This window comes from Anser brachyrhynchus (assembly GCF_964034855.1).
Source record: "Anser brachyrhynchus genome assembly, chromosome: 4".
Lineage (NCBI taxonomy): Eukaryota > Metazoa > Chordata > Aves > Anseriformes > Anatidae > Anser > Anser brachyrhynchus.
Window position 1 is genome coordinate 19,830,031 of NC_137698.1, and position 12,294 is coordinate 19,842,324.

General features: G+C 33.6%; 1 long non-coding RNA gene across 1 annotated transcript in view; it reads left to right on the forward strand.

Annotated features, from left to right (window-relative positions):
* The window catches only part of LOC308193994, a 14,677-nt gene extending 2,614 nt beyond the window's left edge, over nt 1-12,063 (forward strand). The window contains exons 1-3 of the long non-coding RNA XR_013950157.1: nt 1-3,010; nt 3,469-3,534; nt 6,548-12,063. The exon at nt 1-3,010 is cut by the window's left edge and continues 2,614 nt beyond it. This is a non-coding gene — a long non-coding RNA (uncharacterized lncRNA). The remainder of the gene's footprint in view (nt 3,011-3,468; nt 3,535-6,547) is intronic.
* The last annotated feature ends 231 nt before the right edge of the window (nt 12,064-12,294 follow it).

Here is a 12,294-nt window from a genome sequence, read left to right on the forward strand (position 1 = left end):
GCCAGCTTCCAGTCCCCTGGGACCTCTCCAGATTCCCAAGATCATTGAAAAATAATTGAGAGAGGTCCCGTGATGACGTCAGCCAGCTCTTTAAGCACCCTGGGATGAATCCCATCCGGACCCATGGACTTGTATGGATCCAGGTGGTGCAGCAAATCCCGCACACATTCAGGGTCGGTTGGGAGTGACCACTCCATGTGACTACTGTCATGGTCCTCCAGCTCAGGGCACCCTGTCCTGAAGCCCATCATCAGTGTTGAAGACAGAGGCGAAGAAGGCATTAAACGTCTCTGCTTTGCCTATGTCATTGTCTGTGAGGAGACCTTCCCCGTCTAGTAGTGGACCTATGTTTTCTTTGGTTCTCCTTTTTCTGTTCACATACCTAAAAAAAACATTTTTATTGCCTCCCACAGACATGGCCAGTTTCAACTCTAGTTGGGCTTTGGCCACAAAAAATTTTCTCCCTAGAAGGTCATAATGGGTTAAGTACTGAAGGGATATACATGTTTTTAGGTTTAGAGATTATATTGTTGCTGCTTGTCAAAATTTGAAATGTAGTGTGATTTGTTAATCAGTTCAAGTAACACACCTGTTTATGTGGGAAGAACAAACTTTTTATTTATTTATTTACTTTTAATGGAAAAACAGCACGATAGAAAAACAGAAGTCTTCTATCAAAACCAAAAAAACAACAGCTCACCTCTGAGCTGTAGACAGGAGGTGATTGGACAACGAAAGTGAGTGAGGAAGTTGTCCAGCTGCTTAGTCCTCCTTTCTCATTTAGTTTCATTGACAACTCAAGTTATTTTCTCAATAGCTATTGGACTGGTACATCAGGAGCCAATCTGAGACATGGGATTCTTTATGCCAAGTTCTCAGCATCCATTTGGTAGGAATTTAGAGGTGTTATCTTGGTTTCAATGTCCATTGGCAATTGGAGTGTTAGCAGAGCCCATTAATTGGAGGATATGAAGCACACATTCTGGTTTAGTCTCACTAGAGCCTATGCATCATCTTCATAAGGGTCTTAAAAAAAAAAAAAAAGAATGACTCATGCAGCCTGAAGGTATCAAATTTCTTTTTTGTGACTGAGCTCTCTGAGAAGCTGACAGAGAAACCCAGTTCATGAGACAATACAAAGAAACTGTATTAAGCAAGAATAAATAGAATTCATTTGAAAACTGCACTCTCTATCCAAAGTAAAATACTCATGCAGACACATCCTGAGTCTCTTGACCTCTGAGTAACTTATTTTGCTTTGTTTTAAAATTTAAAGAATACACTAAATCACAAAATAATTGCAATATTTGTATTTCTTTCAGTCATTTCAGTCTTTTCAGTCATTTAATATCTACAGAAGACTTGGGAACGTTGCCCCATGTGTTCTGAAAACAGAAAATAGTTTTCACAAGAAGAAAAGTTCTTTCACAAAAAGTTGCACTGCAAAAGAATATGTGACGGTTGTAAAATATGTATCATTGAGATAATCCTAAATAATGCACTATTTCACACTTTTAATAACATAAAAATAATAAGAAAACACACCTCACTGACTAATTGCTTTATTTCACTAGCTCTGTAATACAAAGTGTTTAATGAAAATATTACTTTTTGCACAACATAGAACACAAAAACAATCAACATCACTCAGCTTAAATCACAAGTCTGTGACCTTTTTATTACTATTTTATGTAATCTGTTCCTTGAATCTTGCAATAATCTGTTCTTATATAATAAATACTTACAGAACATCAACTAGATCATCTTGATATTTGAAATAATAGAAATGCATTGAAGGTTCATTATCAGTGATCCAATTTCTAAATTTAGTTCAGAAGCAACAGCTGCCTCATTGGGGACATCAATTAACTTGCAGGAAGGCACATGGTTCTTGGAGTTATTGCTCACATTATAGTAACATTTGCTATACCCTAATGGAATCTGTTAACCTCCAAAACACTTGCTGATTTATCCTGGAGTAAAGAACCTCTGGTTTGTGAACTGAGCTGTATGGATCTATTTCCAGATCTGACCTTACATATGGATGTTTTTGTATATAAAAAATACTCTAAAAATATATATCAAAAATACAATAATTTTTTTGTATATAAAAGAGAAAATGCGATTAATATCTAAGTGTTTCAGGTCAAATGAAGCCAGGCTATCTAGTCCTCTGAACTGTGAAATAGGGTGCTAGAAGTCCTCCTGAAGGCTGCAGGTAGACAAAAACATCTCAATCTTCAGGAAACTATACTGGGTGATTACCATTAATAAAGAGAAATATCTAAGTCCTGCCAATAACCTAATCTCCTCCAGAGTCTTAGGAAATTAATTTTTTGAGATAAACTGAAGAGGTCATATTTTGGCAATCCTTATCATAAACTCCAAATTGTAGGAAAAAAAAAAAATCTTTAGAGTCACTGTTATTGTAAAGAAGGAAAAAACTCATCTGAATATGTGGGTATGCTGATCCTGCTATGATATTAGTGTCTACAAAAGATTCAAGATGATTTTATACCTTTTTTTTTTTTTTTAACGTCATAGCTTGTTCTTCTCAGTATAGTGTTCTCTGACTATCCAAAGCAGGTTTCAGAGGAAGCTGGGGAGAAGAGAAAAAAAATAAAATAAAACATCTTTTTTTTTTTTTTCCCCAGGGGTAAAAAACAAAAATTAATTTCTGAACGCTTTAGGAAAGCTCCCTCATGCTCACATGCATTAAATTCAAGAGAAACTAGTGTAGTACTTTCTGCATGCTGAGAATAACACAGGCAATTCCTCTTTTTCTCTGGACATCTAGAGGAAAGAGTGAAGATGAGCTTTTTGTGTGGCACCCAGACTTAACTGCTTAGAATAATTATCATGGAATATATATTTCTAATATACACTTCCCTATTCCCTAAGAATAATAATGATAATCCATTTATTTATTTATTTATTTCCACAGAATCTGGAAAACAGCATACCTGTAAAGTATGCAACTGCACGTTATGAAGCGTCCTGGCGAGAGAGAGTGTGTACCACATCAGTTCACAGTTTTTAACTCTTCTCATTGATACCTTATTTCTAGGCTGTACTAAACTCAGAATTACAAATAAATACTGTGTTTCACATCATCTATATACATTTGGAAATCACTACTTTATTAAGGAAGTTTGTATGTGTTCATACAGTAGAGGTATAGCTTTACAAAATCCTGTTTGATGAGGCAAAAATCTTTAAATGTGAAAATCCTTATTTTTCTTTCCTTTTAAGTGTTTCGTTATTCCCTTTTGGGGTCTTTCCAAAAGGGTAGAACACATGCATATCTTTTATGAGATGTGATTCCCAAGCCTGAATAATATTTTCATAACATTGTTCTCATTGCTGTCTGTTGAGAAAGGGTAACTATCATATTTCTAACTGATATTCTTTCTTTTATATATCCAAAAATTTCACCTGGCCATTTCACTGCAACATTGCACTCAAAAGTGATGTAGTGATGATTACTCAGGATGACCTATTAATTGCTTTTCTGAATCACTTCTCTATCACCTGGTAGGTATAATCAGCATTCTTTGTTCCAAATATATGCCCTTGTGCTTGGCTCTAGTTCTTTTGGATTAATATTTATTAATTAAGATTTGCTGAACATTTTGAAATTCTTGGAGAAAAGAATTGTATTTACTCCATAGGTTACTCTACAGGACAGTGCATTGCTAAATGTAACTGATATGCTGAATAAAATGGACTTTATAAATTCTAAATATTTCTCTTTTTAACACATTTTTAATATTTTTAACAAATATTTTTTTAAAAGGTTACATCAGGTGGCAACAACTCAATGCAGCTGTATCAATAACGGCATTGCTTTCAAAGTAATGAGACTGAATATTGTAGGTATTTGATGAATATTGATGTTAATACAGTTAAGCAAATTATATGAAAAAAAACGAAAATAATATTATGCTAGGACTTAGTTGTATGACCTTTCACTTGTGTTTTCAGCACCTTGGTTTTCTGATTTCCTTTAATGTAATCAGCTTTATGTACCACTATAGATCAGATCAGATACCTGTAGGCATAACAGGAGGGTCAGTTTATATAGAAAAATATTTATTTTTCAAATTAACAGCAAGACAGATATGATGTTAAAGATGGTTCCAAAACACTTTTTTTTTAAAATCTGGATTTCAAACATAAATTCTGAAGATGAACAATTTTTATTTTTTTTTTAAATTTGATCTGGCATTAAGCACCTGGATATGAAATTCAGCTCTGGATCTGGGAGATGGGATTCCTACCCATAGCTTAAGAGTGTTCTTCAATGGAAATTGGAAGTCCAAGTTTATATAGTTCTGCCTTTTCCTTTACATAAGCACCAGGAAGCAAAATAGTCCTGAAAGTTTTGAAAGGAATATAATTATACATAACTGACTTTAAACATCCAGACTGCTTTCAGTAAATTAAAGGAAAAGTAAAACAATGTTATTTTCATCTTCCTTTTCTTGACACTTCATTTTCTCTGGAGAAAACTCTAAATAAAGTATGTAACTGTGTCTCACTGCTGTCTTTGAGTAATCTTTATGCTCATACTGTTTTTCATCAGGTTGGACTACAAAATAAAAGTTACGTGGGGACATTGACATTTCTAGTACATGGAGAAATAGTTATGCATTTATAGAATTGCATGAATTTTAGTCACATTAATCTGTTCTAGATACTACTGGATTTCATAATCATGTTTTTAATACTTATTCTCAAGTTTGCTAGTGAATGGGTATGAAATGAAGAACAGAAGAACAAACATCATCCTTCTGAAAAAGCTGAAAATTTAAATCTCAGATGTTATTCAGGAAAAGTTAAATGACAGTCTTTCTCTTCTTGTGACTTGGGACAAATTTTCTTACCAAAATCAAGAAATTAAATATTTTCTGTATGATGAGGCAAGTGAAAAGCAAAATGGTGCTACTAAAACAGAGAACTATATTAGATGCTTTTATTAGAAAATAAAAGACTAAATTACTAAATGGGACAATAGGGAGTAGAAGTAGTTTTTGAGTTTAGGGAATAGTCACTGCCCTTAGTATGGGAAAAACATTGAATTACAAGTGCAGAACTTTTACCCTTCTCTCAGTTCCCTACATGCACCTGAAAAAACAACAATATAATTTTACATTAAAAAATATTGTTTTCAGGTTGTATATATTGTAGTCACCAGTTTGAAATTTCTGTAAACGTCTGTAAAAAAGATCTGATAAAAGTGAAGAAAAAAAAAAAGGGATTAAAGAGAAGGATGGGGAATTGGAAAGAATAAAAGTTGGAAAGAGATCAAGAGATCACTGAAAAAAATCCAGACTTCATGAGCTTTACATTACTAATGACAGCATCAACAACAGTTCGATTTTTAGCCTCCCTCATGTCTGAATATCAAACTAATCTACTCTGAAAAAAAAAAAAAAAAAACCTCTGCTTTTTGTTGTGACCAATAAATTATTTAGCACTGTGCATCATAATTTTAGATGGGCTTTACATGAGGTGAAAAGTGTCCATTAAAATAGCAAATCTTTTCTCACCGAGAGAATGCCATAGTTGAAATTATGCTCAGTCATTCAGTGAGAACTTTGTCAAACTTCTCCAGCACTTTACTAAGCTTTGCTAGAGATCTTGCTAAAAAATTTGCAAAGAATTTGTATTGTGAAGTTACTGGGACAGTCATGCTTAGACCTACATCTATGCTTACATACTTTGCTCAACGGCACATTTAAATTGATATATCATTTTTTCTGTACTCTCATCTTTTTCATATTTCTATTGGACTCATCTCTTGAATTAAATCATGTGTTTTCAATCCTATTAGCTGGTAAATTATCTATCTACAGCTTATGATTTTGACAGCTAAAAATAATTGTGTTCATTTCATAAATTTATCACTGCTTTTCAGCCACGTAAGTACATTTCAATTAGCTTTTTATGGAACTGCTGAATTGCAAATCCTTTTCAAATTAAAGGGAATGGTCTACCATTTCAATTCATTCTATAGTGATAATTTCATTGATTTGACTTAATACACATGTAAGCCCAAATGTATTTGCATACAAAATGCCACAAGGCCTGGAGGCCTAATACAAACAATTAGTTCAGTGTTTTTATCTCCTGGTAGCACAGGGCTTCCACACAAGTTATTTTGGCAACCTTATAGTTCAATATGTGTCATGCAAGCGAGAAAGCCCTAAGTACCGAAAAAAAAAAATTTTGGATTTTGTCCATACACTCAGCACTGCTGCCCAGTTGTTGATACTGCACATCTCAGGATAACCAACAACAGCATATCATTGACACTGTGGATGGCTTCCATTTAAATCCCTTCATTTGGATTTTATTAGAACGGTACTGAGAACAGGAAAGTGGTTTAGCGTGAGGAGCATTAGTGCCTGGATTTTTTAGCCACAGAAGTGATATTAACTCTAATGGGAACTGCAAATCCCTTGCATCTTGTTACAAATAGTCTTCAGTGATTTGCAGTGACTGCTACTCATATCTTATGTTTTTCACTCTGTTTTATTTTCAGATTAGAGTGGTTTGGTGTCTGATGGTGATATACAGTCAGTGAACACACTCTGCAAGCAGTCATCATGCTCAGCTTCATCAGAGCTTTGCCATGAACATTAACCCTGCTCCTGGAGCATGCTCAGCTGGGTTAGATGCACAGGGCTATTCCGCACATCTGTTGTCTGATGACATGCAAGAGACTCTGACAGGTTTGGGGAACGTAGATCACTTGGCTAGTGCCATAAAGAAGTCTTGGGGTCACAATGGGGAAGGGAAGGTTTGAACTGAAAACGTGAGTGAGGGATACCAAACATTCACCCAGGGCTCTGATGATAGGAGCAGCATCTACAGAAATATTTCTGCTGATTATATTCAGCTGACATCTGGATTCTGTTTTTAGCACAAAGATTTATTTCTTGTGTGACCTTGGAAAAGACATCTCAGATAAACTTGCTGCCCCATTGAAGCTGACTGTAAAATATCCAGTCATTTCAATGTATTATAGTGTGAATATGGAGTGCTATAGACTGACTTGGTTAGTATACGTGAAGTACAAATATAACTCCAGGGAGCAAAATAGTGCTAGTATGGCACTAATGTAGTATTATAAATGTTGACAAATAAAATAACTTTAGTTGGTGAGTAGAAGCTCTGAATGATTAATATTTTTGTTCATTTCATAACAGCTGGCATTTCTCCAATACTCTTTCCTCAATAGCCCTTGTATGAATCTATTGTCACTACATGAAAATAATTATCCATAACTGAGCCATTTTGGCATGCAGAATAATGCAATATGCATTTAAAATGCAAGCTAATTAAAAAACATTTTGTACCTGTAAGGTTTGCTCAGTGACATTTCCATAGTGGAGATCTTCATGTTGTTTTAATCACAAATGATGATCACTACAACTCCAGAGAGAGAACCAGCTGGCTGGGAAAGCACATGGAGCTACATGGCAAAAGAAAGTACTTGCCAAACTGCACAAAATCCTTGGTAGGAAAGCAGAAAGGGGAAGAAGAGAAATACATAGAAGGTTAAAAGTGACAGATAGAATAAAAATAAATGGATAAGCTTGATGGTAGCAGTGAAAACCAGTTATGGCTTTAACATGAAAATTATGAGACTATGAAAAATAAGGGCAGCTGCCTCATAACACAAGGTATGGTGGGCTTGGTGGTGGAGTCACATTTCTTGATTTCCTTGTATCTCGTTCTAGTTCAGGTAGTCCACAAAAATCTGTGTATTTGTTAGATATAGATAAGGTGCAGTGTTGAACAGTGTCTTTTACAACTACAAAAACAAATACAGTTTACCATTTTTACCTACTTTTTTTTTTTTTGGAAACAAGTCAAAGAGCAAATACAGTATTCTGTATCTGATTTCCCTACTGAAAACAGCCCTGTAGTCTGCTTGCCTGCTTTTCTGCATTAAGCTCATAAAATACTCTCTTTTCCTCTGTTTTGAAAAATTCATTCATTCTCTGAAAACCCGCTGGAGAAAGCAGGCTTTCATACAAGAGCTGCTCAGACAGACTGTGATTTCCAGTAGATAGAACAGTGTTAGCCCAAGAAAAAATAGAGCACAATTTGGCATTTTGAACAACATTTTTCACAGAAATATATGCACACACAACCATCAAACAAAATTTTGAATTCCCCAAAATTAGAACATGAGATAATTTGTGTCTTGACCTTAATCCACCTGAGGGATTTTATTCCATTTCTGTTTCTGAAACATCATTTCTGACCCTTTTGACAATGGTGCTGTCTTTCTTTTCTGCCTCCCTTACACAGCGTCCCCAAGGGGAAAAAAAAAAAATGCAAACGAAGAAAACAAACCAAATAAATGAAAGAAAGAGAGAAAGAGAGAAAGAGAGAAAGAGAGAGAGAGGAAAGAAGGAAAGAAGGAAAGAAGGAAAGAAAGAAAAAGAAAGAAAAAAAGAAAGAAAGAAAGAAAGAAAGAAAGAAAGAAAGAAAGAAAGAAAGAAAGAAAGAAAGAAAGAAAGAAAGAAAGAGAAAGAAAGAAAGAAAGAAAGAAAAAGAAAGAAAGAAAAGAAAGAAAGAAAGAAAAAGAAAAAGAAAGAAGGAAAGAGAGTAAACCCTAATCAAACAATTACTCTTTTTTTTTTCTTTACACATGAATCTTGTGTTTTAGGATGATACATAGCAACAAATAATTGGACTTTTTCATTCTTCCCCCCCCTCAAAAAAAAGAACAAAAAAAAAAACAAAAAACACACACACACAAAGCTCTCAAAAAATAAAAATACAATTAAATAGTAGTGTACTAGAATTAAGTGAGCAGTTAAGTTTAAAAAAAAAAAAGGAAAGAAAAAAAAAAGGGAAAAAAAAAGGGAATATTACCTTACCCACTAGACAGAACATCTGCTCACGATTTCTTTGGAAGGTCAAATTCTGAGTTAAGTACTGTGAAAGACTGTTTATATCATGCTAGCTAGCCACATGTGCATCTAAACAAGTAAGCATAATCAAATCTCATGCCTTAACAAACAGATTGCATATAAAGTTGGGATATAATTTTATAGGTGAAATATTTCAATCTGCTGTAGTAGGTATAAGCAAAACCAGAAGTATTAATGTACTGTTACAAGTTATGGATCCTCTGCTTGGCCTTCATGCATTGTTAATGCACTGTGTTTATTATATATCCCATTAAATTTTATAAACAAATCCTTTTGTTTCCCTTGTTAAAAGGAAGTAAGTCCATCATTAGCTTAATTAAATATACGTTTATTGCTGTTTGTCTATAGCTAAGTTAATGAAACATTTGGCAATGGAAATTCTGTGATGACATTGAAATGATCACTCACTACTGGGAAACTTTAAGACAGAAAAATAAAACAGAAAAATATCCATCTCAGCAGTTCTGTTACACATACTTGCTGGTATCTTTCCACTTCTGAAACATTGCTGGCAATTTCCTTGCCAATCACTTAGCATTTCACAGTTTCAAGTAAACTTTTCTATATTTACCTTGGGATTCTTTACATATTGAAGCATAATAATGAAGACAAATCATTTAAAAATATTTATACTAACAGTCCTTGTCAGACATCATAAAATTTTGATTCTCTGATATATAATAGTAATATCAGTCTTTGTATTACACAACCATTTGTTCCAAAAAAACCAAGAACATATTATCTGAAAACAGATAATATGAAGTGTTTTTTTTGTTGTTGTTGTTGTTTTTCTTTGTTTGTTTGAAGAATCATAGAATCATTGAATGGTATGGGTTGGAAGCAATTTTAAAGATCATCAAGTTCCAACCCCCATGCCATGGGCATGGACACCTCCCACTAAATCAGGTAAATCAGGTTGCTCAAAGCCCCATCCAACCCGGCCTTGAACACTTCCAGGGATGCGGCAACCACAGCTTCTCTGGGCAAACTGTTCCAGTGCCTCACCACCCTCACAGTAAAGAATTTCTTATCTAATCTATCTATCTCTTATCTATCTATCTTATCTATCTTATCTATCTTATCTATCTATCTTTCTTATCTAATCTAAATCTACCCGTCTAGTTTAAAGCTGTTACTCCTTGTGCTATCACTACATTCCCTGATGAAGAGTCTCTCCCTAGCTTTCCAGTAGGACCACTTTAGCTATTGGAAGTCTGCTATAAGGAGTCCATGGAGCCTTCTTTTCTCTTCTTAAAGAAAAAAAAATTCAATAAACTCAATAAACATATTTTCAGTTTTATCAGTTTACAGCCAATAGCTCAGTTTCTTAATATTTTTTTTTGTTTTTTAAACCACCAAAATTATCTGCTTTAATTTAAAGATTATTTCTTCTGGTCTCTCAGCCATCTTCTGCTTAGACATCAAACTGGAGAGTGCAAGGAGTATGTAGCACTGAGACCCAGGGCTGGTTTGGGAGATGATGCTCGCTGAATTTTACTGAAATGATGAATTACTGACATTAGAGAAAACACAAACACCCACTAACTAACAAATAATTTCATGAAATTATATCAAGCATGTGATGTGTTCATCTTTGCGCTTGAAGACAGAAACAGGCTAATGTGAAACTGGAGTTTTTGTAAAAATACATCTCCCAGGCATCTTTTTGCAGTTACTGCAGTAGAAAATCTACAAATGTCAATACCAGAAAACTGATCAGAACAAACCAGATGTTCTCCATTCATCTGGTTATTGGTTTTGCATTGTACTCTGTGAGATCTTTGGAAAAAAAAATGACATTATAAAATTTAAAAGTAATTGAGGACAAATATGCTAGGATTCAGGATTTTTGCTTCCCTGAGACCTGTGTGCAGTTTAATAAATGAAATACCACTCCTACATTATTATTAACATACAATATAACCACATTATTTATATCGGTTATTAATAGATAATTTATGAAAATGTGTAACAAGTCATTATTAATGAACCATGTATGTGCGTCTGTATTTATACATAGATATCTTTTTGGAATTCTACTTCCAATAAATGTGGTATAACTAGTATTTGTTGCTGTTGCAGTTAAAGCCTGTTATTTATTTATTCATCTGCCTATCATGTCTCCATCTATTGTTCACCCCACAGCATATTTCAAGGCAGTTTGTATCTCTTGCTAATTTCAGTTTTATCTGCTTGTCTTTGGCTGTCTGATCTGAGTATTTTATTTTTAATTGCAGTTAAATGGCTCTTTTCTCAAATCCAGTATAATATGCAGTATGATGAATAAGTAGTAGTAGTAAAGTAGTACACTGATGGTAGTGGTCCTGCTGAAAGATTTTGTAGGATTTGTTTTATGGGGTAAAGACTTTTCTAATTATATTTCAAAAAAAAAAAAAAACATGGAAAATACAATATTAATATTTAGATGTGGTATTTAAATTATGTGAGTTTTCAACTTTATTTTTTTTCCTCCAAAGATTAAATGTTTATTTGAGATTTTCCACGCATTTTTTTATTTTGCTCCTGTAAAATACAGTTGAACTTCTCTTCATGGAGATGACACTGTTTTTAAAATGTTATTAATTTCTATGATCATTAAAGCATAAAATTAAAGATACAAAGTATAGCTTATCAACAGCCACACTGCTCAGTTTAAGTAACGCACTCTTAAATCTTCCCCAAATTCTTCTTAAAGATTTTAATTTAATTTCAGCTTTTCCCAGACTGCTACTTGAATTGATTTTCTAAACAGATCAGCTTCTTCAAAATGTCTCCCCCTCCTAAACTAAGCACTATATACTTTGTATTGAGAGCTACAGTACAATAATATTTCTTAATTGGATCAGAATCTCTCTTAATCCAATAAATGGATTCTAAAGACAAGGAGGGATCCTGGGTCCCATTACAGCTGCTTAAAGACCAGTTCAAATGGAGGTGATCTCTACCAGTTTGATGTGTCATCAATAAAACATTCATTCTTATTTATAAATGAAGAATATTCAACTATTCATATTTCAAAACAATAATTCATTGCTAAATCTATATCTGTATTATCTGGTTGTATTATTTTTTTTCCAAGACATTAAATAATCTTACTTTATCTTTTAACTGCCCCGTTGTTATGTTCATCTCATCACATATTGTGATTTCTGTTTGTAGTTCAAATATAGGTGTTAATTTTCTTAAACTATTAAACAAAGAAAAGCACTTTTGAAAACATGGTTCCATCTGGAGTAAATATAATAACAAAATAATACAACAAATCTAATTTTCAATACAGATATTCAGGATGTATAATTAGTATAATTGCAAGGAATAGCAAGTGTAAATTGAGAAGGAT